Source organism: Primulina tabacum, chromosome 5, assembly GCF_025594145.1.
Source record: "Primulina tabacum isolate GXHZ01 chromosome 5, ASM2559414v2, whole genome shotgun sequence".
In the NCBI taxonomy this organism is placed as follows: domain Eukaryota; kingdom Viridiplantae; phylum Streptophyta; class Magnoliopsida; order Lamiales; family Gesneriaceae; genus Primulina; species Primulina tabacum.
This window is the reverse complement of record NC_134554.1, coordinates 29,659,265-29,668,646: the sequence shown is the minus strand read 5'-3', so window position 1 is coordinate 29,668,646 and position 9,382 is coordinate 29,659,265. Positions and strand designations below refer to the sequence as shown.

General features: G+C 32.6%; 1 long non-coding RNA gene across 1 annotated transcript; it reads left to right on the top strand.

Moving 5' to 3' along the window:
* Positions 1–384: 384 nt before the first annotated feature.
* On the top strand, positions 385–8,178 carry LOC142544963 (uncharacterized). The gene is made up of 3 exons (XR_012820167.1): positions 385–695; positions 1,851–1,909; positions 7,999–8,178. It is a non-coding gene; the product is annotated as an uncharacterized LOC142544963 (long non-coding RNA).
* The last annotated feature ends 1,204 nt before the right edge of the window (positions 8,179–9,382 follow it).

The following is a 9,382-nucleotide window of genomic DNA, read 5'->3' as shown; positions in this document are numbered from 1 at the left end:
ATCAACAACGGTTTATGAAAATCGTTGTCGTTTGTCTAAAAAAAACGCCAATCCACAACGGTTTTTATAAACTGTTGTTGTATTCCAAAAAAATAGGCTCATAGACAACGGTTTTTAAAAACCGTTGTTGTATCCCAAAAAAACACGCTTCTAGACAACGATTTTTAAAAATCGTTGTCGTAAGCTCAAAAAACTCGCTCATAGACAACGGTTTCGTTGTCGTAGACATATCAAAGACAATGGTTTTTAAGAAATTGTTGTCTATGAGCGGGTTTTTTGAGCCTACGACAACGGTTTTTCAAGAAACCGTTGTTAAAAGACAAAGCACAACTGTTGTCTTTGACGTGTTGTTGAATTAAGATTTTCTTGTAGTGTCTTTCCTATAGTATCGGGTTTGTTCTTCTCTTATTTTTGTTTGGGTTTTTTGATTTCTTTAGATTTCCACTATAAGGGCAGGGTCTTCTCGTACCGCATCGTGATTGGAAATTTCTTGTCCCTTCTCTTTTGGTGGGACGAAAAAAGAAAAGAAAAACGAGTGGGAAAAGGAGGACGAAATGTGAAGATAAAATAACGGGAATCATTCGTTAGCTTTTGCTTTCGTTGTAATCAATCCGTTGGAGTTTTTCATGGTTTCTTAATTGTCACTATTGTGTTCCTTGATTAGTTTTAACGGAAATTTTATGGGTTATGATATGGTTAGTTTGCGTTACTTTGTTTCTTGATTGGTTTTTGTACGATATTGAGTTTATATGAATTGGATTTACAATGAAGGATCAATATATTTTCAGCGGTTTCTTCAATCTCTTCTGGTCTCCATCATGCTCTTAGTTCGTATGTGGGTTTTCCTGCTGGTTTTCTATTTTGCGATCTGTTCGCCTTATTTTTTTAAAAAAATCTCCAGATTGTTTTGGAGTTGATACTCAAACCTTGTTTTTGTTGAATTTTCAAGGATTGTCCTCCTATTGTTGTCCGAGTTGTTGCGTTTCTTTGGAAGGGATTTTATTTTGGTTATTGTTTTATTTAATCATTGGTGATTATGATCTTTACAGGAATTTTTTGTTGTTATGTTATTTGATATATTTACCGAAAGATGTAGGATGGTTGTTTCTCTTATTCAACTCCCTAGAATACTCTTTGCTTCAATTTTGTGGTCACTTGATTCTGATAGGTGTTTCTTTACGAGTGAAGCAGTTGAACACAATATAAGTAGTAATAAAAAGCCATTGCTAAGTTTCAGACATACATGTATATAAGAAGAAATTGAAATATTCAAAGGATTCACCATTTATTTGTGCTTTTATTTGTTCTCTTGTAATATTTTTTCCCCATGGACTCCATGTTGAATGTTTTGAGATTTTTTGTCCTATGCTTTGAGTTTGGAATGTTTCCATGTGAAAAAGTGGGGTTTTATTTTGAAATCCCTTCCTGGCATTCATCTGTTGTGGACTCTGAACATGCCTATATTGTTATGTTTTAGAGTTCTTCACATGTATTGCTTATGTGCAACAGTTATATCTTGTGTGCTCAATCATAGGTTGTTTTTTTTTTGGCGCTTCATATGCTTATGGATGTTTAACTACTTTATTATTTAAAATGTGCATATGCTCTCTATTTTACTTACTATTAAATGAATTACTTTCCTCTTCCACAGTCGAGCTCCATTAGTTTTATCATGATACTAAAGGAAATACTTGGCACATATTCATCTGGGCAATTAAAGTTTTTGTTTGAAATTTTTTTGGGTTGATTCGTTTGTCATTCTCGATTAAATATGACGTATTTGGTTTTAGTCCTTGTCTGTCCTTGTTTTGAAGACGTGGATTCCCATACTGATTTCGGTTACCTTCTAGGTCCTTCGCTTTTGGTTTCATGGCGTTCTCTCTTTCTCGCCTCCGAAAGCTTTTCCTAGGTTAGTTCGCTTTTATTTTTTTATCCTCGGTTTTGTTTCGATATGTTACTCGTGTCCCGCGTTTCATTTGTTAATATCTTGCTTAGGCAGCAGGTTTTGGGATTTTGTCCTACTTTTGAAAGGGTTTTAAGCTAACTGCTGTTGATCTAGAAAATTCATCTTCGGTTTGTTTGAGAAAATAAATCATTTAAAATATTATATTAACGTTTGTTTTGTACCAAGAAAGTGAATAGTTTTTCTGTTTTGCATGGACATAACGCTGTGCTTTTGAAAAACTATGTTTTTTTAGTTAAAAAATGAATTAATGTTAACCCTGTTGTACTGGATCAACTATGTTTTAAAACATACATAAATACATCTTCTCTTGCATCTTAGGTTTTTACAAACGTGCTATAACTGCTTAGATTTGTGTACCTAGGCTGTGTGCACTTGTGAATTTAAATCGCTTAGTTGTGCGATGATTACTGTAGAAGGCCTGATTTGGATTCTTTTCTTCTTCTTCTTTTCATATAATATTTAAACATTTATTCCGTTGGATAAAAAAAATTTAGGGAAAATACTTAGGATCTACTATCAAATGTAGAACAAATATTTTGGTAAAATAACTCTAAATTTATTATTAATTTTTCAAATCAAGATTAATGTATACATTTGCTTACAAAATCAGAATAATTGAATCACTCTTATCATATTCACCAACACACCTCATTAAAAAAAAATACTACATGATATTTGTTAGTATACCAACCACATATGTTATTACGTAGCATCAACATTCTTATATTCAATACCTTCTTAATTAAAATTCCATCACAACTTAAATATACATTAGTATTGTATTCTTTTTTATGTCAATACTCACTCCATTGACACTTAAAATAAACAACTAATGTCTATCTTTTCTAAGATGCTACACTTGGTGCGAATATGATGAATAATATGATGACTAGGTCTTATATTTTAAAAGAATAAATTATGTCCTTGCACTTCTCAACAATTAAAAACGCCTAATTTACTTGTATTGAGGTAGCCAAAAACAATCAGAACATGTGTCATAAATCATCTACCTCCTACTATTTTACAATTAATTACCTGAACGTTTGAATATTTTTTCTTCAATATCTAAACATATTGTTTCTAAACCAAATCCAATAGAAAACAACCCTTACTGTGATTGTATCGATTGCAGCCAATGTTACTACAACTATCTATTTCAGAAAAAAAGTCTAAGACCTAATAAAAAGATTTTACTCAAACACAGTATGAGTCATCATCTTACGAAGAGCACTTGTTGGAATATTTCATGTTCGCAATCTTAATTTTAATGTTAAAAAAACTTGTTTGTTTGTTTTTAATAATCTACCTTAGTGCGCAGATAGCTGAAACTGAAATAATTTGTTACGAGCCAAAACTGAAGCTGTCGAAGACGCCAACTGAAAGCATCAACTGATCAACCAAACTAGACCGGTTCAACTGATGTGTTGTAAATGAGTTTAACTGATCGTTCAGTTGATAGGTAGATTCAGCAGGAGAAACTCAGAAGCCCGGCCAGCCGAAGGAGTGTTCAACTGATGAAAAGCCCAACTGAGATCAGTTCAACTGAACAAGAGTGAAATCAGTTCAACTGACGAGTCAACTGATTTCACCAGCCCAATTGAAGACCAGTTCAACTGACCAGTTCATAACATCAGTTAGGAGCAATCAGTTGCAGATCAAAACAAGCTGAACTAAGTAGAATACAGCTGTGCACAAAGGTACAAAAACTTTTGTCCAGTCAAAGGACAATAATGGAAGTTGCATCAGAGCTTAAAGACAAAGTGTTCCAGAAAGAACAAGACAAATTTCGAGGAACAGATTCAAAATGCAACAGATACAATATTTGAGTCTAACTGTACGATCAAACTTCGCGTCTATAAATAGAGGGTGAAGATCAGTGAAGAGATACACAACACAAGAGAGAAAAGAAAAGGGCACGCTTCAAAGTCATATCAACTTAAGAGAGAAGCATTCATCTCAGTTGAGGGAACACTTTAATGTGTTATCAGCTTTATATTAGAAGCATATTTTCCTAAGTGTGTGAGAACACTTTCGGGTAGTTTTCAGATATCAGTTCTCACACACACACACACCACCACTCAAATACAGTCTTGCACAAAGACGTTAAACTTGTGTATGTAGTCTTTCTCACATAGACATTAAAAAAGTGTTGACTGGAAGGTGCTGCCTTCAGTCTAGTTTAGGAGTTCAGTTCAGGCAGTGGTGTAAGTCCTAACTGGGTGGGTTTGTACAAGTATTTGTATCGATCAAAGTCTTCTAGTGAATCCTACCCGAGGTAGTAGAAGGGGTGACATAGGAGCAGTTGAAGTCTCCAAACATCCATAAACATATCTTGTGTTATTTCTGTTTAACTGCTTAGTTTTTGTTCTTAACTGATTTGATCAGTTCAGCTGATATCAGTTCAGATCTGTCCATAACTGAACTGATATAAGTCAGAACTAATCCCTAGCTATTTCCAGTCATTCAGTTACACAAGATGTAAAATATATCAGTTTTCTTAACGAATGATTATTTCGAGTGTTTTTCCGCTTGGTTCTATACCAAACTCGATCTAATTCATCGATGTATACATTCTTAGAACACGAGCTATTGCAGCTCTTGGAGAATATTTTGTTTGAAGCACCACAACGTGCTCGGCAAACGATCCTTCAGCACTTAATATGGAATCAAAGCTTTCTCTTCTACTAGACTACGCAGCCGATATCGAAACAGAGCTAGATATCAACATTATCCAGCAAACCCATTATGTAAATTAATCAGATAGCAAACAACTATCTTATTGTAAGGTCCAAAAATAAGACGATGTAATCCAACTGCATACAAATCTAGAGAAAATGAAAAATAGCTAATTAATTGATTTTAATTGTTAAATTGATTATGTTGATATGTTTATATGATTTTAAAGTAGTTTCTACTTTATTGCATTAAAACTGTATTTTTAAAGGTTATTCGAGATGCGATCGAGGAAGAGAGACCGAAGGCTGAAAAATGGAAAATATTTTTATTAAATAATTGTTTTTAATTATTTAAAATAAGGTTGATGCTTTTTATTATTTTAAAAATAAGATGATTTTATACGCCGAGACGTAAATTTTATCGGTATTTGATTTTCATCAAAAATACGAACGTTTTGACAATTCGAATAATAATTTCAGGAATTTTCCTAAATGAAATAATTTTTAATGAACTGTTGGGCTTATTGGGCCTAGTATAGCTTATAATGGGCCCAAGCTTGCACACTTATTATTTATCAAAGAATTAAGCCCAAACTTTACCCCATTCTTTTATAAAATACACGCCACAGCCCTAAAAATTCACAAGACTCCTAGCACCTCAAAATACACGGCACACATGAGATTTCAAGCAAGGAAAGCTTCGGTTGTCAACGAAATTTCATGTGTTATACACGCAAAGGCAAACAATAATTCTTTCCTTTATGCATCTATCACACCCTAATATGTATTTGTTTATGAATTGCATGAAAAACAAGTATTCCTCTTTATTATTTTCTTTTTTATTCAAAACATGGGTTTTAAGGTGTGATTTTTGATCAAAAACTTGAGATATGTTCACAGGAAGCGGCTGCCATGATTATGGAATATATATGGGTTGGTTTTACTCGAGTTAAGGGTCCTAGAAAGCACATTTTTAGGCTGCACATGAATTTGGAACAAGCTGGAACCATGGATGCACGTTTATGTTTCAAGGGATCGGTTTAGGGGAACCATGGTGCATGGCTCGGCTTGGGTGCGACCAGGGCTGGGCTGGGTTACGGTTGGGTCAGGGAAAGAGTCCTAGGGACCCTTCCCAAGCCATCGCGTGGGCGGTGCAGCTTGCACGTGGAGTTGTGGCTTGGCCAGGATGGTTAAGACTGGTCTAGGCTAGGTCTCCAGGGTCCAGAGAGGGTGCACGAGGGTCAGGGTCAAGGGCTGGCTCGATGGTTAGAGTCCTAGCAAGTAATCAAAGAGGCGTAGTGCTATTAGGAACTCGTGCAGCATGGTTCTCGTGCGGGTTGCTTCGCCGTGGGCCAGGGCTGGGTTCTAAAGGTCCAGGAGGGTGCCTAGAGGGTCTGGTCAAGGGTTGGCTCAAGTGGCTCTGGCTGGGCTCGATGAAACCGAGAGACGGTCCATAGGTTTTGTATATGGTTCGAGAAATAAGGTTTAAACGGTTATGGATTGAATCGTGGTTTGACGGGGGCCGAAGCATAGTTCACGAGGGCTAATTAAATATAAAAAGTCTAAGTTTCAAATTTGGGAATTTTATATTAAAGTTTAAATTAATTCGGGAATTAAACGCTCCGCGAATTAATAATTAAAGAAACATTAGAAAGCCTAGAATTTAAACTAAATAAAATTATGAGAAATTTAGTCTAAGCTTAAATAACTATTTGGGATGGTCTAGAGTCAATGAAAGTAAGAAAAAGTCAAATTCGACGAATTTTACGCCTAGGGGTAAAACAATCATTTTAAACCTAGAAAATAGTAAACGTCATGACAGTACTCTGAATGCTGTTTTATATGTTAAAATGATTATTTTAAATGTTTATGGATTTTATGTTATAATGTTGACGCTAAAAGATATGTTGCATGCTTGGTTTAAGAGAAAAATAAAATTTATATACATGAATTTTATAAAGTGATGAGAATATGAAATGTTGAAGGATGTGAAATAATTGTGACTAATACGAATACGATGATATGTTAATACGTAAGGCAAAGGCTCAGTTGACGGGTGAGAGTGTCGCTGATGTCCCCGTCGCCCAGTATTGTGGGTTACATGTAGATGGACCCATCTCTCCCAATATGAATACGGAAGTCACAATTAACAATCTGAATTCAACGAAAAAGAATATGAATACGTATATGATGATATGAAATATGTTTATGATGAATATAAAAATGTTTAAATTTATGCATGATTATGAATTGTTATTTTAAGTAAAAGTATTTTCACTGTTACATGTGATCTGTATACGTATTATTTGCTATCAATAATATGGTGTGTTGAGTCTTTAGACTCACTAGGTGTGATCGATGCATGTGAATATGATAATAATGATAATGGAGGTCTTGATGGTTGATCTGACTGGACTGAAGGTGCATATAACTCGAGGAATAGCGCTAGTAGTTTTCCGCACTTATGTTTATGATTTAGGATTTTAATTTTATGTTAAAGATATTTTTACGACTTTTACTATGCTTTTGAGTGGTTTTTGAGAGGTTGTTAGTTTTAGCAATATTGTTAAGTTAGGAGTTGAAAACGTTTGACGATTTTATGTTCTTAAACTATTTCATTTATTTTCAAATATAGTTGGTTGGTTTATTTTTAAAATAGTGCAACTTATATTTTAAAGTATATATATGTATACATATATCAATTCGGCCGAGATAAAAAAAATTTCTAATACTTTTAAGAAAACGAGTAGTGGACGTTTCACTTATAGTCTAGAAATCGTTTAATTAAAAAATATTTATATTGACCTGCTAAGAATAATAGATTATGTTCTATCGAACCTACATGTATAAAAGTTGCCTTTATTTTGTTCTTTACACCTACTTGCCTTTTTTCCATTGCAATACATAAATAACTTTATTTAATGTTATTGACTAGACCATATTTTTTTTTATTAATATAGCCATTGTCGATCATTTCAAGATGTATCCGACTTGACATGTTATTGATGAAATAGCTAATGACGGATGTATTTAGCTGGTTTTCGATTTTAGCCAATAAATGCTATATATAACCTTTGAATCATGGATATGCTCAGTAAATACCAATATGATGTAACTTATGCAAATGTATTATTGTTTACGGTTGGCTACAAGCAATAGTTTGTCTTTATTATTAGAAAAAATCAATTTAATAAATTCTAAACAGTTTGTTTTCACAAATTGTTTAGTTTCAATAAGCTAAAATGATATGATAAGATTTTCAGAATATTTTTATTTTCAAGCAGTTAAACTTCTACAATTGGATACCGGTGAATATACTAGAATTTAACTCATCTTATTATGGGATTTTTGCTTCAGGTACAACCCCACAAGCAGAAACGAGAAATAAACTGAAGTTGTAACAAATGGGAACATAGCTAAGCTTTTTGTACTTTCTAAGTATGTATTGTTTAGAAATATAACATAGAATATATGTAAATTATCATGTTGCTCTTATGTCTAGACTTCGTTAATATTTTGATAGCAAGATTGAGCCAACCTATAGCTTGTTTATTAGTTTTAACAAAAATGCCAATATTCACCGAAAATAGCATGTATGTATAAAACATGCCCATTACTAAAAAAAATTTAAAAATAGTTACTATCTCCACGTGTATAAATTTTATTATTATTATTATTATCCAATAGCAAGACAAAAAATATCACATATGCCTTAGCTATAGCTTCACAATAACAACATTGACCGAATGTATAAGATAAATAAAGTAGAATATATCATTCCTTAGTCAAAACAACTTTTGGATTTTGATTACTAACACACGCAGTTAAAAAAATATAGAAAACATATAACAGTTATTAATCACCTTTTTTCTAAAAAAAAAAACCAAAGGAAAAAAATTAAATATTACCCCATATATATTTACATACTAATTTCCAGTTTATTCTTATTACTTAGCTGCATTCAAACTGATTAGTTTCGTTATTTTTTTAAAAAACTTAAATGAAACTTTTCCATATTACAACATGCATACGCAACTTTAACTAAATTAAAGAGTATAATTTTAGATATTTTCAAATATATATATTCCTACATCTAATATATCAGTTTACACCCAAATATATCACATACACAAACTAATTCACCATAGTTTTTGGTATCTACAATACTAAATTTTTTTCTCCCAATATTTAGCATCTTTAGGTTTTTTACACAAATAAATCAAACTTAGTTAGTACTTTAAAAAATCACAGTATATATTATTTGGCAAAAATTTGTGTGAGACGGTCTCACGTGTCGTATTTTGTGAGACAGATATCTTATTTGGGTCATCCATGAAAAATTATTACTTTTTATGCTAAGAGTAATATTTTTTTATTGTGAATATCAGTAGGGTTGACCCGTCTCACAGATAAAGATTCGTGTGACCGTCTCACAAAAGACCTACTCATATTATTTTACAAAAAAAAATCTACAATAGCTTTAGTTTAGTTTATATATATTTAATTGTAATGCATTAAAAAAAAATCATAAAATTAAACATATACAAATATAAACACATATTTATCAGCTTTACAGTATAAACAAAATTTATCATATATTACCCAAAAACTTGGGTAAACATCTCAATTTTAATTGAGGTGTCATATACCTAGTAGTATAAGAGCTGTACCAATCAACAAAATTAGAAGTTCGTAACGTCACACCCCTGATTCAAAGCCCTAGAAAACCCCTAGTTCAAGA